The sequence below is a fragment of the Chroicocephalus ridibundus genome, chromosome 3, assembly GCF_963924245.1.
Source record: "Chroicocephalus ridibundus chromosome 3, bChrRid1.1, whole genome shotgun sequence".
In the NCBI taxonomy this organism is placed as follows: Eukaryota; Metazoa; Chordata; class Aves; order Charadriiformes; family Laridae; genus Chroicocephalus; species Chroicocephalus ridibundus.
The window spans coordinates 63,107,349-63,124,458 of record NC_086286.1 but is presented as its reverse complement, the minus strand read 5'-3'; the positions used below and the strand labels follow the sequence as shown (position 1 = coordinate 63,124,458).

General features: G+C 42.9%; 1 protein-coding gene across 6 annotated transcripts in view; it reads right to left on the bottom strand.

Annotated features, from left to right (window-relative positions):
* HIVEP2 (HIVEP zinc finger 2) overlaps nucleotides 1-17,110 on the bottom strand; it is a 145,402-nt gene that overhangs the window by 70,984 nt on the left and 57,308 nt on the right. Inside the window, exons 3-4 of one of the 6 annotated variants that reach the window (XM_063329444.1) lie at nucleotides 9,169-9,230; nucleotides 7,509-7,613 (exon numbers count right to left, since the gene is read on the bottom strand). The exons of 3 other annotated variants lie outside the window; for them this stretch is intronic. The gene's annotated coding sequence lies outside the window, so the exon portion shown is untranslated. Of the gene's footprint in view, nucleotides 1-7,508; nucleotides 7,614-9,164; nucleotides 9,231-17,110 lie in introns of all 6 variants that reach the window. 2 more of the 6 variants (XM_063329445.1, XM_063329442.1) reach the window with 2 other exon arrangements.

Sequence of the window (17,110 nt, the reverse complement as noted above, 5' to 3'; positions counted from 1 at the left end):
GAAATCATAACCTGGAATAGGGAAAACATGTCTTCTGTGCCGTGGGATCAATTAAAAATTCCACTGACTACAGTAACTATTGAGTAAGACTATCAGACTACTACTTAAAGGTATGCACATACATATGTACACTCTCATGCACTGGTTTACTGAGCTGTAGGTCCTCCAAACCCTTCCCTGGGAACTAGCACTACGGTGAACCTTTGTAGGAGGAGAGATGTAGTTCATATGGTCATGAGGACACAGAGTGTACCTCAGCTCCTGCATAATATTATTCTCTAAAATTTTATACATTTCCCATCTTTAAAATATGGAGACATTTCTGTGGAAAAAAAAGTTTCATTCTAAGGAAGAAAAAAATATGTTTTAAGAATAGTCTAAATATTTGTAAGATATTTTAATTTTAACACAGATTTCAAGAGATTATTCATAATGACAATCACACTATTGAATTGATGTAATAAGTATTTGTCATTTTACATCTGCTATAACATGCAGAAATATTGGTAATATTTCTAGGATACATGCTGTTCTTAGTGCAGAGGGCTTTTTTGTCAATAGGGCTGTAATAATTCCCATACCAACTGGAAAAACAAGTCAATCTTAAAAGAGTAGTACTTGAAGAGAACAAAAATCACAGAAACATTTGGGTTGGAAGCCACCTCTAAATGGGTCATCCTAGATCACCTGTAATAGACACTTATCTAGTCTAGCCATGACTGACTCGGCAACCTCCCATGGCAGTTTGCTCCACTGACCTAAATGTTGCGCAGTAGTAACCCCTTTCCAATATCGAACGGCCTAGCAAAGTATTCCCTGATGCAGCTTAACCACAGTATTTCCCCCCCTTTTCTCTTCAATAACATGTGAAAATACTTTGCCCTGTTCTTTCCAGCCCTTTTGCATATATACATACGGTTAAAGCTCTGACTTACACTTGCTCCAGACTCAATGCACCTAGATTTCTTGTCTCAAATACTCTTTCACCTTGACTTTGGGTTTTTCTGTCTTCTTGGAGAGTCCTGTGGGTTGAGGTTACCTTTTGGCTCTTGATTTTGTGGCCTGAAGAGAATTTGAAATGTTTGCACCAAGTCTAGTTAGGAATTTATATTATGAGGCCATTAGGCATTGCTGGGAGTGAAGCCACGTCACCAGCAAGATTCCCTGAGCGTTTACACAGAGCATCTGAAGGCTGTCGAGGCCACACTAAGTTTCCAGTAGCAGGAACTTAAAAGCTGCTTCTGATATGCCTGCTCAGGCTGCAGTCATGGCAAGGGCACCATATACTTTGATTTTTAAATAACACCCTTCACCTGATACATGTTAATGATGGTGACACCCCTGTGCTCCCAACACAGAGGAGGTCCAGGAGCACAAGAGAAGCTGGTGGCCTCCTCACGCTTACAGAGAGAGTCTGACTGAGCTGCCTGGAGTCACACAGTGTACGTGCAAGGCATGTCCTACCAAACACCCACCCATCCTAACTCTGCCAGTGCCTAACACTGACCCTTCTGAGTGATTTCTGAGCAACCCATAAAGACAGACTTGGGTGGTCAGCTTCTCCACCTGCGACAGAACACCTGCGCCAGTTTGAATACCTGAGGATTCGCAAATATTTCCCCAGTCGTGGATTTAGAATACAATTTCATTCGATGTATCATTGTATCATAATGCACGTCCACTGAAGTAGAATCTGGGACTTCAAAATCAATTTGCCTGTAACATAAAACAAGTCCATTTTCCCAATGAAAATGTATGCCTAAAGAAAGTGGTAAAGAAGGGGCTCTCACATATGAAGAGGAGACTCTTTTTTTCCTCGGCTTTGACAAAAAAATTGGCAGAGGGTGTCCAAACAGCTCGCTCCACAGTTGCTTCAAATAGCTGCAATATAATACTCATCTGACTTGTTTTCAGAATCAATATGAGGGAGTTTGGGTTTTCTAGTTTTTCACTGTTTCGACAAAGAGAGGACACCGCTGCCGGGACTGCCTCTGCCTATTGCCAGCCCGAGAAGCTGAAAACACGCTTAACAATAGCACGGCACAAGCGATTTCTATATTAAAGAGATAGCTGTAAAGCCTGATACAAACAGACAAGCGTTACGTTTTCCAATATGCAGCTCAGAAGACCGGCTTATTGACCGTAAAATGAGTTATATAACCCAGCGTGTATTATGTCATCTGGGAGCTTGGTTAGGCCACTACCTTTTTTTCTATATACATATAGGTATCTATTATGTTTGTCCCCAGAAAACTGTCAAGTTACATTCCTTATGTAATGCTGCTGCGGTGCGAACCTGAAGCATAATGGCTGTGCTCGTCATAGGGTTATTATGAATTCTGAGAGGAAGAGCTGTCAATAATTTCATATGTTCCATATAAGGTGAAACATCACCTTTGTTGTAAAGGGAATCCCAGTTACATCTTTTTGAAACAGTAGCACAACTCTTCTCGATTTCCTTGGTTTAGGGGTGGTAATCACAGGCCTCCCTCCAGCAAGGCATGCAAGCCCGTGTCTCAGCGGGCGCGTGGGACAAGGAGACAGGGTGCTGCCACCTGCATCGCTGGATCAGGCCTCAGCGTACAACCCTCTGCATCCTTGACCCAAAGAAGATGATACAGAATACTGCAGTGCTCACGGCCAAATAAATTCCATGTTTTCTGCATAAATGAAAAACCTATACACAGTAACTTTTTGTGATTGTTCAGTCTTGCTTTTCTTTTTTTGTTGTTTTTTGTTGCCCGTTCAGTGCAGCCTATTAAAGACTGTGTAAAGAAACGGCCTTCAGCAGGGATTTATATTCCAATCACATAATCTCAATTTCTTCCAGAAAAAAAGAGCTATTGAACTGATTCTTCAGTTTTCAGGTAAGTCAGGTCCAACTTTTAGATGTTGCCCTTATGTTGTAATTATGTATTGCCAATGAATTCCTATTTAATGTATTCCAAGGTAAATATCTGTGCAATTAGGTTCCAAATATGTTACACCAATGACGGTACAAATAGGTAAGTCTCTGATGCCTCTCTAACGTCCATTTATATGGAAGGGGTTTTGGCCATCTTTTTTGAAATACCCCTGACCTAAGGGTCTGTTAAAGGCCTCACCGCTGGTGACTGGGAGAGAGACTTTTGTTGCTACAAGTTCTTATAGGAAAAAAGCAAAGGCGTTCCTTTCCTGGGATTTCAGTTTGGCCCTTACCATCAGCACTCGATTGAGTTGCAAAGTGTACACTGAATTCTGTTCAAAACCCTGACTGGTCTTCATCCCAGTTTATTGCAGTTGTTTGCCTACTGGCTGCATTTGTATCCCCAAGCGCCACTGAGGCTCTGCTCGCTGCAGGCTGACGGATCAGTGCAAGATCACAGACCCCTGAAATGCTGCCGGCCGCTGTCTGTGTGCCTGCTCACTTGCTCGTTCCCCTAAAGCCCGTGGGCTACTTCACGCAGCCAGGGCTCGAGGCCCAGGCATCAGGATCAGACCCCTCTGCTGTCTCAAAGAGAACTTTTGATGTCTAACATCATTCACATGTAAGGCCCACCGAGGCTGAAACGAGACCCCCAGAAACAACATGGAAGGAAGGTAAGTCGATTTCAGTGCATTATCAGCGGTTTTTCTTTTCTAACAAACTAGGAAAAAAGAAGAAATACTAAATTTAAGGCTTCTGCTCCAATCCTCATCACCTACAAACCAGACACGGTAAGACAGCCCCGTTTCCCAAGCTCACTAATACAATGCACTTCCATTTCTCAGGCTCCAACCCACAGCCCACCGCGCTGCGGAGCCTCCCCCCGACCCCGGTCCCTGCGGGGTGACCTCCGCTTCCCGCCAACTCACACGGGTTTGCAGCTAGAGGTGGGAGAAAGGCTGCAAAGAAAGAGCAAACCTTCTCTTGACCATGGTGCCCCTACACATGCCCACCACTCTTCCAGAGCCTCCTCTTTTGGGCTCAGCCCCCACCTCTGCTGATCCCCCCCTCAAGCCTTTTTTCTGGGACCAGCACAGGCTCCGCTCCCTGCCTGAGATGCTGAGGAGTGACAGCCAAGAGTCTGTTCCTGCACAATCCACCCCAAGCCATAACTCTAAGTGTATCTTCCAATTCTACTCACGTATTTATAGCCCCCTGCACGGGGACATGTAATTCTTTCAAAAATATTACAGGAAAATGCTGCAAGTGATTGTCATAAAAAAAACCTCAATCATAAGTTCATTAAAAATTAACAAATAGAAAGCATTAGTGTTGTCCTGCCAACTAGGGGTGTGGGGGGGTGTCTCATATTATTAAATTGAGAAGGGCAGCAATGGAAAACCTTTTTAGATTGGTGTTTCCATTCTTTCCTCTTTTGCGTGGTTCAAAAGTCCTGCATAATTAATACTGTAGTACTTAATAAATGCTTATGAACCTACTACCTCTGCTCTTTCCGTTTAATTAGGTGATTGACTTCAGGCGTACTATAAATTATAATGACAATTTAATTACTTTTTTAATGTGCACACTTAAAAGATTTATAAACAGGAATAGAGTAGTACAGTGCACTGAAAACTAGAAATACTGTGAACTGGAGAACAGCACAAAGTGATCCCATCTAAAGCATTTCTCCAGTGTCTGAGCACCTGCAATGTCCGGGAGAGATGGTATTCACAGGGGCTGGCACAACCACAGAGAATTGTGTATTCCTATCCAAATGCCCACCTACGCCCCTTTTAACTTTTTCTTCTAGCACTTGCGTATCTCACTCGGCTTCATGGCAGGATCCTAAAGCCGTTCCACGGAGAAGTCAGGCTAGGGATTTTCACATCTCTTTGATAAAGTGTTCATAAAAAGAGGAAGTCCCTTTTCCTTCTTTTAAATAAATGGTAAAACTGCCTCATTTCATCGTAACACAGTCATTGTTGAAATTTGCGGGGGGGCCAAAATCTCCCAGGGTACTCCAGCTGGCCCAGGCAAATCGTCAAAGACCACGGATTTCATCACCTCAAGAACGGACCCTTCCTACTCAGGAGACAGAACTGTCTCTCTGAGAATATTTCACGCCATCAGCAGCACATACTGCAAGAATCGAAGTTAGCTCTTCTGATACTGTTGTTATGCCATCTACGACTTATTCCCCTGTCACTTACAGGAATGCAAATTATAACTGAATTCACAAAGCTAAGAGAATTGCATATATAACAAATCGGATAAAAATCAGACCCTGGTTTTCACTTCAAACCAGTGCTCAGAAAAGTACAACTGATAAACTAAAAATAATCTTTTTACATTTAAATACTTTAAGACATGAAGAGAAGAGTTAACCTACCTAAACATCCAGACATTTTCAACCCCTAGTTGGTCATTGAAAACAAAGAAATCATCACTATTTTCTACAAGTTACCTGTCACCAACATAGAGAGACGACAGCATTTGTTTTAAATCACACTGTATGCTATATTGGTGAAACTTTCTCATGTAAAAAAGTCATTAAAATTTGGGCTAGAGGAGACACTTTCCCATCTGGGAGCTGAATCTGGTTTGGTGTGACTATTCCTGTCTGTTAATTTAGCAGTATAAAGTATAACTGTACATTCTTGGCATACTTACTGGGGATGCTGGCATCTCTGTAACCAGAACTGCTTTCAGAGAGGGGAAAAAAAAAAAAAGGCTGGGCACTTTGCAGCGTGCTAGAAAAATGACGGGCAATTCAGTGTTTTAAGCATCATTTATCAACAGTGTTGAATAGTCAAAAGGGAAATAAATTTAAATATATCACCAAGGCACAGTGTTGTGATAATTGTCTTCTGGTTTTCCTTTTTAATACAGAAAAAAAAAATATAAAAATGCCAGACGCTCGTCTCATTCACGCCCGCTGAAGCTGAGCGGGAAGCAGATCAGTCTCACAGCTTCCTCGCGTGTCTGTCCACCTCGGCCGGCACAGAGCAGGACCAGGAGAGGTCTTCGGTAAAAGAGAAAACACCGTGAGGCCGAGCGGCGCGGTGAATCGCAGGGGAGCCGCTTTGTCTGCAGCTTCCGTTCTCGGAGGAGCTGCGCGGGGCTGAAACAATGGCTCTCCTATGGAGCTGCATCTCGTCTACCTCCTCTACAGCCGGTGATGGATGATGGGTCAAGAGGGCAGCAGACTTTGGGTGCACAACCCTTAAATACTTTATCAAAGATGGCAAAAGGCCATGTACTACAATAACACAGCAAATACTTCCTTTTGCTGTAGAGCAGACAAATTCCTTCCTCTCTGCTGGCTAAATCTGAAGCTTTTGGTTCACGGCTCAGAGCGTGTGCAAGTTCTATATTCACAAAACACACACGTAAAAAAAGCGGCATTTTTATTCCTGAGACCATTCAATTGTAAACATTCTCACAGAAATGAAAAGTCAGCCCTAGCTGTGCTGAAATCCTATGCAGTCATAAATATGTAATTCTAGGGATTTATGGGGTTTATAGACAATAAAAGGAGGCACGTTTCACTCATTTTAAAAACTGAAACTGCATAGTAAGAATTGAACAAAATTGTGAAACTGTGTAACTCATCCAAACTTTTCATACTGAAAGGGTCTCCTGAAAGAAAAACATACTGATTTGATACAAGTTAAAAGTTCCATAAAAAATAGAAATTTTGCCCCTGGTTTAAATGAAGATTAATAAAAGTAACAGGCCTTGTGATATAACGAGATACTTCAATACTAACAGTTTAACAGTATTGTGGTGCTACCCAGTGAATTATAATTTAACAAGCCATACGAGATGAGCTGGAATACCTTCACAATCAAAATACCTTTATGCAAAATAAAACTGAAGCAACATTTAAAATGTTCTGAAATAAGATCTCTTACTGTATAAGCGTTGTCAAGGGTTTGTCCCAGTTTAGAGCAGCAGTAAAGTATTTCAGAACCTTCTGCCGTTTAAATGTTCTTCCAACCAGTTTTGTCCTCTGTTCCTCCTTAGCTGCTTCCCTCTCTGTTTATCCTCCTAGATGGATGTCTTTAAAACATGATCTAACTGCTCTGAATTTGACAGTATAACCTAATGCTCTCACAGGACACAGAAAGCTGTGGCCTCATGTTTGGTTTCTAAAGGCAGCAGCAGAAAGGAACCTCCTAAGAAACCTCCAAATCAGCTGTGACCGTTTCAGCTCCTGTACCATCCGACCAGAGCATCAGCAACAGAAGACGACCACTAAGCTGCCCACCCACACGGCCCCCGAAGCCGAGGTAACGCTCTACTAACGGAATCATTGATTAATGTCAACACCACCTAATACTGGCTCAGAACTTTCCCAGTTTGGAGACTGCGAGGAGTCGATCGCGACTGGTTTTGGGGCAGGGCAGTGGGGGCAGCGAGGCAGCAAGCTGTGCCGTCCCCTGGTCCCTGGCAGCGACGCGGGAAACCTGCACCTCCCACCTTGGGGCATGTTAAGGCAGAAGAAACGGGCCATTCCCCGCCCGAAGTTCTTACAGCATTTTATGCTACAGCAGTGGATTTGCATAATTTCAATCAAATGGCGTATTACAAATCTCACCATAGATTCTGAACGTCAGCGCTTCAGAACTGAGCAAAGTAAATGGTGCTTCTGCTCAGAAAATGGAAGGTCTCGGGGTGGAGGTATCTCAACTTTCTCACAGCCCTATGGAACAGATTACAAGCAGGCCTGTCATCTCTAATTCAACCAAGTGTAAATTTCAGATTAAAAAATAAGTGGTTTTAATTAATAGCCATAATGTGTACTGAAGAGCTTCTCAAGCAATAAACGCTTTTGCACAGCCTCTATCACCCAGAAAGCAAATCTGCACACAGGTAACTCGCCCTCTGAGTTTTTTCAATCCTTTTTTAGAGTGTGAAGCTAAGGTTGGTGTCAAACTGCACCGTATTTTCAATGCGTTTTCCATCTGAACTGGGAAGCACTTAAGGAGCCACAGTGATGTCCCAGAGAAAAACATTTTGAATCTAACTTTTCTGCTACACCCACCTGCAGCTCGTGGCCCAGCACTCTGCTACCTTCTGTTCATCCAGGTAAGGAGAAGCTGACAGCCGGGGGAGGGAAGAGATTGGGAGCCATATGGAGCTACAGTCAATTTTCGGTATGTATTTGTGAATAGACACAAAAGAGATAAATGCTGGCATGCATAAATTTATATTTTATCGGTATCTATTCTGGTACTTACTGTCAGAGTAAGTTATTCAAAAAAGGCTTTTAAAGGCAAACACCGGTTTAAAGAAAACCCCAAATCTCTGAGAGGCTCATTCCAATCCTGACTTATTCCTTTCCACGGCAAGTCCAGGATCCCGACGGCGTGAAGCAGGAGGCAGAAGCCCACTCGCTGGGTTTATCTCCCAAAGCCAAAAGGGAAACCGGTGCAAATAACCAAGAACTCAAGAGAAAGTTTCTCCAGGCCACTGCCCAAAACAAGGGCCCCGGGAACGGGGCCACTCGAGCAGGGGTGGGCAACTGGCCCAGGGCACAGAAGTGCCGAGGGTCCACGTCCGAGCTGCTCATGCAGAGGGCAAACAGAGCTGAAGGTTTTGCATGCAGTATCTGGTAATGACAAAGGCTATCAAAATGACAAGGATTCGCTCGTTTTGCTGCCTGTCATTGCTGCACCTACGAATGTTCAGTTTCACTTCTCAGACTTATTCAAATTATCCAGCCCTCATGGGTCTGAGAACCTGAGCTGCAAGTCTCAACACGGAAGGGGATTTATTAAAAGACTGCTGGTGCATCTGACCATGACAAAATGCTTAAATAAAAAAAAAAAAAGTAATGAAACACACTGAACATTTCTGAACCCCAGATTATGTTTGGTCTGGATCCAGCGGACATGTTTGATTTCCACTGACTCCCCTATCACAGACTGTTATCTCCCCAGACTGTGACCTAAGGCCACCACACCACAAGAGCAGGAGGACAGCGGAGCAAAAGTATTTGTGAGAGTCACTTATTCCATTAGTCAGAAACTGAAAATTAAAAGAGCCACTTCAAAAGCTGACAGAATGCAAAAGCTCATCACTTCCTTCCAGAGAAGGTCAAAAGACCTTATCTGCAAGTATTGATCAGAACATGTGCTGTGGCAGAAAACTTCTGGACTCTATTCATGGCTCTTAAATAGCTCTGTGTCTGGACTCGGGCAAATGGTTTGAATTTTCTATGCTCTTTCAAAATAGTAATAAAGACACATACCCACCTCAGAGAATAGAGGCTTCATCAATGTTTCTAACTCACTCTCAGCTTCTTAAGTAGACAATCCTGCAAAAATGCAGAGTACCGTTATTTAGATTTTATTTCCTTTGAAAAAAATTAATGCTCTCTATTTTTTGGTGGGTTTTTTTGCCAGGTAGGAACAACTGTGGATGCAAAATCAGTGTCCCTGTCTGCAGGCTAGTCTCAGGCTCCTGCCTTGTGCATAGGTGTATATCATGTTCCTACATCTTCCACAATACATACCACGAGTCTACGAACGGGTCAGTAGGACACAAGCCACGCAATGCACATCTAAATCTGAATGCAGAACAAACAAAAAAAACGTAGGTATTTTTAAGATCAAAACTCTTTCCTAAGAACCTAATTTCTTCCCGGTCACACAGTCTGGGTGTGACATGTAAGAAACGGCTTTCTGAGGCACTGCGGTGTCTTCTGAATCACTGCCATTACCCGAGAAAACCCCAGGAAGTGGTTTGGATGAGAAGCTGGACCCGACTTGCGTAGGTATCAGCTGATGTCAGAGTACACACAGCACAAAGCTCTAACAATACGGACATTGTGAAACCAGGAATAACCTTCTCTTATCTCCTGCAGTTTGGGAAATCATTTCTAACCTGGTGACTACAGAGCTTAGGAACAAGTCAAACAGTTAATTATTCACTGCGCGCTTCATAATTAATCTCCGTTTCAGGCCAAATCTTTGTATGCCCATAATAACATGAAGATCTCCAGTGAGGGAAACAACAGCATGAGCTTTTGGACCTCCTTCTGCAAAGCAATTCATTTTTCCATAAACAGTTACTATTAAGCAAGGACAAAGCAACAAACCAGACAGCCATCTGTGTAAACCAATTTAAAAGGATGGTGACCTCATAAAATTTTTCAAACTAATGCTCTCCATTTAACTTCTGCCACCCCATCCTGCCCCGGCAGATGCTGGGTTCGAGCAGGTCCTCGGGCGAGCGCCGTGCTTCCTCTTTAGGGAAAGCTGGGACTTTAAAGCCACAGCAATTTCAAACCTGTGAAAAGAGCATGTCAATGAAAATACCTCAGCATATATGGAAGCAGGACAACCTCATCGGCAGTCCACGCACCTCAGAGGGTGCTGCCACAAAGGTCTGCGCTACGTTTGCCAGCTGAGCTTCCTGGAGGCATGAGATCAAGCGAGCACAAAGGTTCAGGCCACCGACGATAACGCAGTCCCTGCTGAAGTGTGTTCTTTCTTCTGACCCGGAGAGAAGCCAGCACAAGCACAGACGGCAACCACATCAGAAAGGACGACAAACCTGATAGCCTTAGAGCAAAACTCACGAATCCAGGTGTAGCGCAGCTATCCTGTACACACCCGAGACGGCCACAGCATCCACAGAGCCCTCTGCCTCTTCAGACTTGATTCTAATGAACTTTCAGGCAAAATAAAATACCAAGTAGAACACCCACAAATAGGTGCAAGTAATAAACACCCACGGCCGTGTCCTGCACCAGGTCACTTGCAGAACTGCCCTTCATTCCGTTGACTGAAGTCAGTCAGAGCCACACAAGAGCTGAGAGCAGGGTGTATCAGGAAGACGGTGGTGGTACCAGACCACTGGTAGCTCAACAGAAGGAAGTACACAAACTTGTTTACAAAGGCATGTGGACTGCAAACATTTCAGTATCAAAGAAGGTATCAAAAAAATATATATTCTCTTCCCATTTCCAAACATCAGAACAATATAACAGAATAGTAACTATATTTAAGCGGTGGAAGGAAGCATTCACTTCTCCATTATATAAAGATGATGTTTCTAATCCACGTAGCGCAGACATGGTAAAAATTACCTCCCACAAAGCCAAGGCTTGTTACATTGACTCTTCTTCTCTTTAGCCTGCATTTTCAAATATTCATTACTTTACTGTTCCCCTTCTGCAACGCCTGATATTCGTGTGCCTGGTAGTTGTGTTTGCTTTAAAATAATGGCTGTGAGGCGAAGGTAACTTGCCCTTCTGACCTGGCGCGTAATTGTACAAGTGTTTGTGCAGTAATAACCCATCATACACATAAAGTGACATTTCTCTAATTGGCATTTGCTGAACGCAAGGGCACCCTCTGCAAATACGGTGGCTTTTTTATTGGCAACCTCTTTAATTACCTCACTCTTCCTAACACAGAATCTCCTTTCTATCATTAGAGAAGAACAAACTGCTCCTCACCACAGCTACAGTAATACTATATATTTCATATTACGTATCAGTGAATACTATTAAAGATTAGCCTTAAAAGACAGAGTAGTATTAACAGCTATCCTGGGAATTTGTTACAGAAAAGGGAACAAAACTGACCTTTGAGTCCATGTTTCAGTGCCTTTTCGATACGCTTCAGAACAAAAGTTCAAGCTGCGTCTCATTTCAGTTTGTCACACCTTGTTGCGTGTAGAAGTGAGGAGAGAAATTCAAGGGAAGCCGGGCTGGTGTGGCTTTCCCTTGCCTTCAGTTCTGCTGTGTCAAGTGATGCTGGCACATGCAGCGTATTTCCCTGCTTCCTTTGGTTTTGTCTTTCCTTGGTCACTGCTTTGAGTTCCTACCCAGCCATCCAACAGCTCTCCACTTCACGTAAAAGCTCAAAAATGGCTTAGAAAACATTTAAATCTGAGCTATCTTGGCAAGCAGTTAATCCTTGAAGCAAATGCTACTTACACAATGGAGTACCCGCGTTTCCTAGCCCGCCGTGGAGATGTCGTGCCTCATCTCGTGAGGCTGTAAGGAATGCACAACGCTTTGTAACATACCTCGGACTTTCCGTTTCTACTATACAAGGACCTCGTTATCAGTTTTTATAGGGAGGGAAAAATGGGAAAGGAAATTCCTGGAAGAGATTACAATTGTCAAACAAGCTTTTGATATCTTTTAAACAGCTGAAGCATTAATTTTTTGGCGGCGCTGTCAAAAGTCTATGAGGGCTTCCTGGCTGCAGTGGAAGAAATAGTACATTTAGTTCAACTACAAGCTGTACTTTTTTAAAAATCCATATGAAAACAGACTCATTATTCATTTTTCTGTTAATACATGTTTTTGCCCTGCAGTTTCAATAGTATTTTTTGTAAGACCTTGCAGTCTTAAGAAAGAGCTGCAACTTAGAGCTAACGCTTTAATAAACTCTTGTTTATATTATAGTCAAACCAGAACAAACAAAATAAAATAAAGCTAGAAATGACATTTTTATAGGAAGTCAAGAAAAAGATTCATGTGTCTGAATATTTTAGTTACAGTACAGCAGGCATGTTTATTATTTCCTGTAAAGCCAAATTTTAGCTTTAAAGAACTGGAAGAAGGCTAGTCTGGGAATAGAGCATGGATATGACTTGGGCCTCTAAAGAGTAGCTAGATATAAATACCATACAATTTTAATGCAAAACTCCCATCAAGTATCCTGGAAATTTTACAATGGAGCAATGGCAAGATAAGGCCATGAAAATCTGTTTGGAGTCCTCAAAATACCACCATGTTTGATTGCTGCAAATGCCTCCCTTTGCGGTAAAAAGTGCCAAAAACTTTAAGAAAAGTTTGCAGTGAGACAGGCAAGAAAAAGACCTTTTTTAAAAGTGATCAGAGAATCCCAGAAATTAGATCAAAAAGGAAATGGCCAAAGTCTATTAGATCATCTTGTACCCAAATAAGAAAAATCTATGTAGTACATTTTACAGTGTTTTGTCCAGGTCACTTTTGAGTTATTCAAACTCATCAGCTCTTCTGGTTTCCATCAGGGGAACAGACCTTCACTATAATGATTTTTTTTTCCTGATAGTTAACTTAATACTCCTTTTGCTCATTTGCACCATTTTACTCCTTTATACATCTTTCAGACTATTATTCCCTTCTACGTGATCTTGGCTTTGATGCTTTTACCACTGTGATATCTAATTTAATAGCAATCAAGGTAGAAAATGCTAAACTAAAAAGAGCAACTGATCTCCCGATTTACAACCTTGCTCCCTCTGTAACCAGCAGCAAGTTTCTGGTGGAATGAGACCTGAGCTCCTGGTCGAGAGTCAAGAGGGTGAAAAATCACCATCGTTCACATTTAAAGCCAGGCTGTATCTCATCAGCACATGACCCTGAGCTTTACAGAGGATGGAGATCTACTAGCAAAGCAACCTCAAAGGTTCCTATTCTCTTTACTCAATGTGATGCTCCATGATTTAGTTATGCTAAGAAAATATGGTTACCATTACTTCTCTCTGCACATTAGTGAAAGAGGGTTTAAAGAGTTTTGTGTCTCCTACTTGCCATAACCCCATTTCTTTCTCATTCCCAAATTACAGATTTCCAGATTAGGATTTCTGGCTGGCCTTTGTATATGGAAATGGAATTCCCTGAAGAGAAGGAAGGAGTTTCACACTGCAGATTGATACCCTACCTCCCAAGCAAGGGACAGCAAATGTCAGGACCTCACGGACTGACTTCGTATCTCCTCTGTCCCTGAACAAAGATTGCAGCACGCAGAGCAATCCCCAAATGTACATTCACATCACTGCCTAAAAGTATAAGTATGTGTACAAGAAGAAAAGCTGCAGAGAATCCATCCTTGAGTATGTTGGAATCAGTTTGTGAAAACAAAATGACTACCTGATAAGGAATTTAATTTTTTAACTTAGTTGCTACTATTTCTAACTAGTAGTGTAGCAATTGGCAATTGTGCTTGAGAAAAAGAAAGGCTGGATGAGTTTCTGGAAAGCTCCCCAATGCTAAAGGCCTGTCTGCAAAGGGACAAAGTCATGACATGAAACTACAGACACTTGGCAAACTCCTCAGCAATCTTGAATTAGTGCCTTGTACTGCACTCATGTCATTAGCTATTGCGGTATCATGTAAATCCTTCACGACAGTGATATTTTTGAAGTACGGCTGTACTGTCAGGTGTCCTGACATTATCAAGGCTCCTGGGGATGTCAGTGTGCGGCGTTTCTTTCTCGCCTCCTTTACACCAAGTTTCCAAGCCAACCTGAACACCCTGCGGAGGGCCAGGATCTGCCTTGGGAAAATTTTAACCTGGGTTGGAAGGGAGCTTCTTCCCTCGCGCTCTCCTTGGGGTACGGGACCTCTTTACCCAGGATGACCCTGTCCCTTACCCACTCCTGTCTCAGGGTTCACGTACGGCTTTGCATCTGAAAATAGGAGGCTGGTCGGGAGCGCTGGTGGCTGCGAGCAGATGGACGGGGACTCTGCGCTGAGTCACTGGCGGCACACCACTTGTTGAGATGTTTGAGGTCCTGCAGGAAAAATGCTCACTTTGTGGCACTAAAGAGAAATACTGCCAAGAGCAAAAATCCCTGCAGGAATTACCACACCGTGCATGTACAGGAATAAAGGCAGGAGACGAAGAAAAGACTTTGCCACAGTTTACAGGAGTTGGTGCCAGGCCACTGACATAAAGGAGGTACCTTCCCGTCTGCCACAGTACACAGGCTTCCCCTGCAACATCTTCCTCCTCTCTTTTTCCCCATGTGTGAACAAATGGGTGGGTTCCTCTCAAACTAACTCGACGCCAGGGCCATATTTACGAATCTGTTCACTCACTGACAGCCTGGTCCTGGATCTCGAACAGTCTTATGGAAGTCGCGGCCGCTTGCAGGAAGGACTGAGCTGATGAGGACGGGCTGCAAAACCGAGGCCATCAGGCACAGAGCATGCTGGAAGAGCTGAAGTGTTATCTGACTCCATTCATTCACATTATTGTACACAATAACATCAAAAAGATAGAAGGCTCTTCGTTTGTCTTATCAATTGGATTAAAAAAATGAAATACCACAAAAATGAAATACCAATACCTTTTTTCACTTTCCCAACTTTTTTTTATGCTGTATTTTCCTTATACTATTTCACTGCATTGCTTTTCTTCTTCTTCGCTCTGTATTACTCCACTCACTACAAACATCAACAACGTTTATGAGTAACTCCTCATTTTTCCCTGCAGCAAAATAACATCTAAATGAGGCGATGGCTAGCCCATATTTCCTCCATGACACCTGAAGAAACAAAACAAACCAATGAAACCTTCCAAGCCCTTCCTCACACAAGCTGACCAAAATCAGAGTTTCCTAGTATCTAGGAACTGGTTCAACGATTTCAATGGGACTTTATGGAAAAACAAAGATCACCTTGAGAGATCAAGTACTTATGACACTAATAAGATGATTTTGAACTAACATAATCAAAAGATACTGTGTGCTCTGAAGTAGCGAAATCACTACTTTGCCTCATATTTCAGAATATGTTTCCAATGTATAGCCAGCTCACAGTAGCAACATATCTCTACTTGCGTTAATGATTTCGTTAATGACTGAGCAGCACTGCCTGCTCCATACAGTCACTCTTCAAACAAAATAACGCTGTCAGAAGGGAGGGCCATGGGCAAGGTGAGCTTTGTATTACCTTTGCTGTTCTTCCCATCCCGGGGCACCTCTTTATTCTCAAGAATATTTAAGCACTGAGAATACTTTGTCAAAAAGATACAAAACTATTAAATACCGATTCACTGTTATGACCCTCAACAAATATCCAACACTACAGCAGCTGATCAGAGCATGCAGTCACAGATTTAACAGGCAGGAGAGAAATGAATTGTATTTAATCTTTAAAAAATTTCAAAATTAAGCCCCTGATATTCCCGTGTCAGATTCAGTCTGCGTTTTCGCCTCCCGAGTACAGTAATTACAGTCCTGTGCCCACTGGGAACTAGTTCCACACTGAAACACCAACACGCTTTGCTGGAGGAGGGAGAGGTTTGCTGATGGAGTTATTACAAGATGCAGCAGCGGATGCTTTGACTTCCAGTGAATGTGCAGTATCCCTTGCTCACAAGACCTAATTATTTTAACTACCAAGATGAAGAAACATCTGGTTTGCCATTGTCCAGGGCGACTGATGAGATTTTAAAGGTGGCCATTGAATAGGCAAAGGCTCTTCCGGAAAAACAAGGCCTTAGCCACCGCGGTCATTGTTCCTCAATTCAAGCTGTGCAAGCAGAAGTTGTTGCCTGCACTTAGTCACTTAGGTCAACAGGGCATAGGCACATGGACCCAGGCATCCACCTGGCATGACCTCGCTGCCGGGTCGGCACCTAAATTAGTTTGTCCCCAACACGACACCCCTGTCACAGCACACAGGGAGGTACCTGCACACGTTGCCACATGCCAGTTTGGACTTCATCCCTCTGCCTTGCAGACAGCCCCAGTGCCAAGCATGACGAAACGGCGTGCAACTTGCTGATGCTTTTTCCTCGCAAACACCGACCCTTTCTGCAATGTTTTGAATGCCTGTGGAGTCTTTCTGGAATGCTGGTGATGCTGAGCTCCCGCATGAACACTGTAAATGAAAGCTACCCTAAAATACTATCACTACTCTAAAATAAAATCCTCCAAAAAATGGGGGAAAGGCAGGTCAATATTAGCCAAAAGATACGAATGTGTAGCTGGGCATAATGATTCCTAGAAAGCTGTGGCAAATATTACCTATAGCAACATCAATCAGTTAGCAAGCTTTACATTTTATAACTGCAGTAGCCCAGGAAAATTCACTGAATTTTAATGCAAATGACTGAAGATTCATCAAGCTTTTTGTGGTTAACCTTTCACAGATTTTGAATTATATAACCAGTTTGTCATGAATCACAGTTGTATTGAAGTGACTGAAAAAAAAAGAAAAAAAAAGAAAAAAGATATAGAAACAAAGGAAGAGTATACTTGTAAATCACAGTTCAATGAAAACCTCCTCATTCCCTCCTCTTCCTTGATTTTCCAGGCCTCTTTTTAATTGCCGCTTCTCTTCCTACTACTTCTGTCGCGTGCAATTCTTAACCAGCACTCAACTAGCCAGAGAGGAGATGAGGAAACCTGCTTCAGACCCAGGGCGGCTGTTGTACCAGGCACCTGTCTGCAAGGAACGGA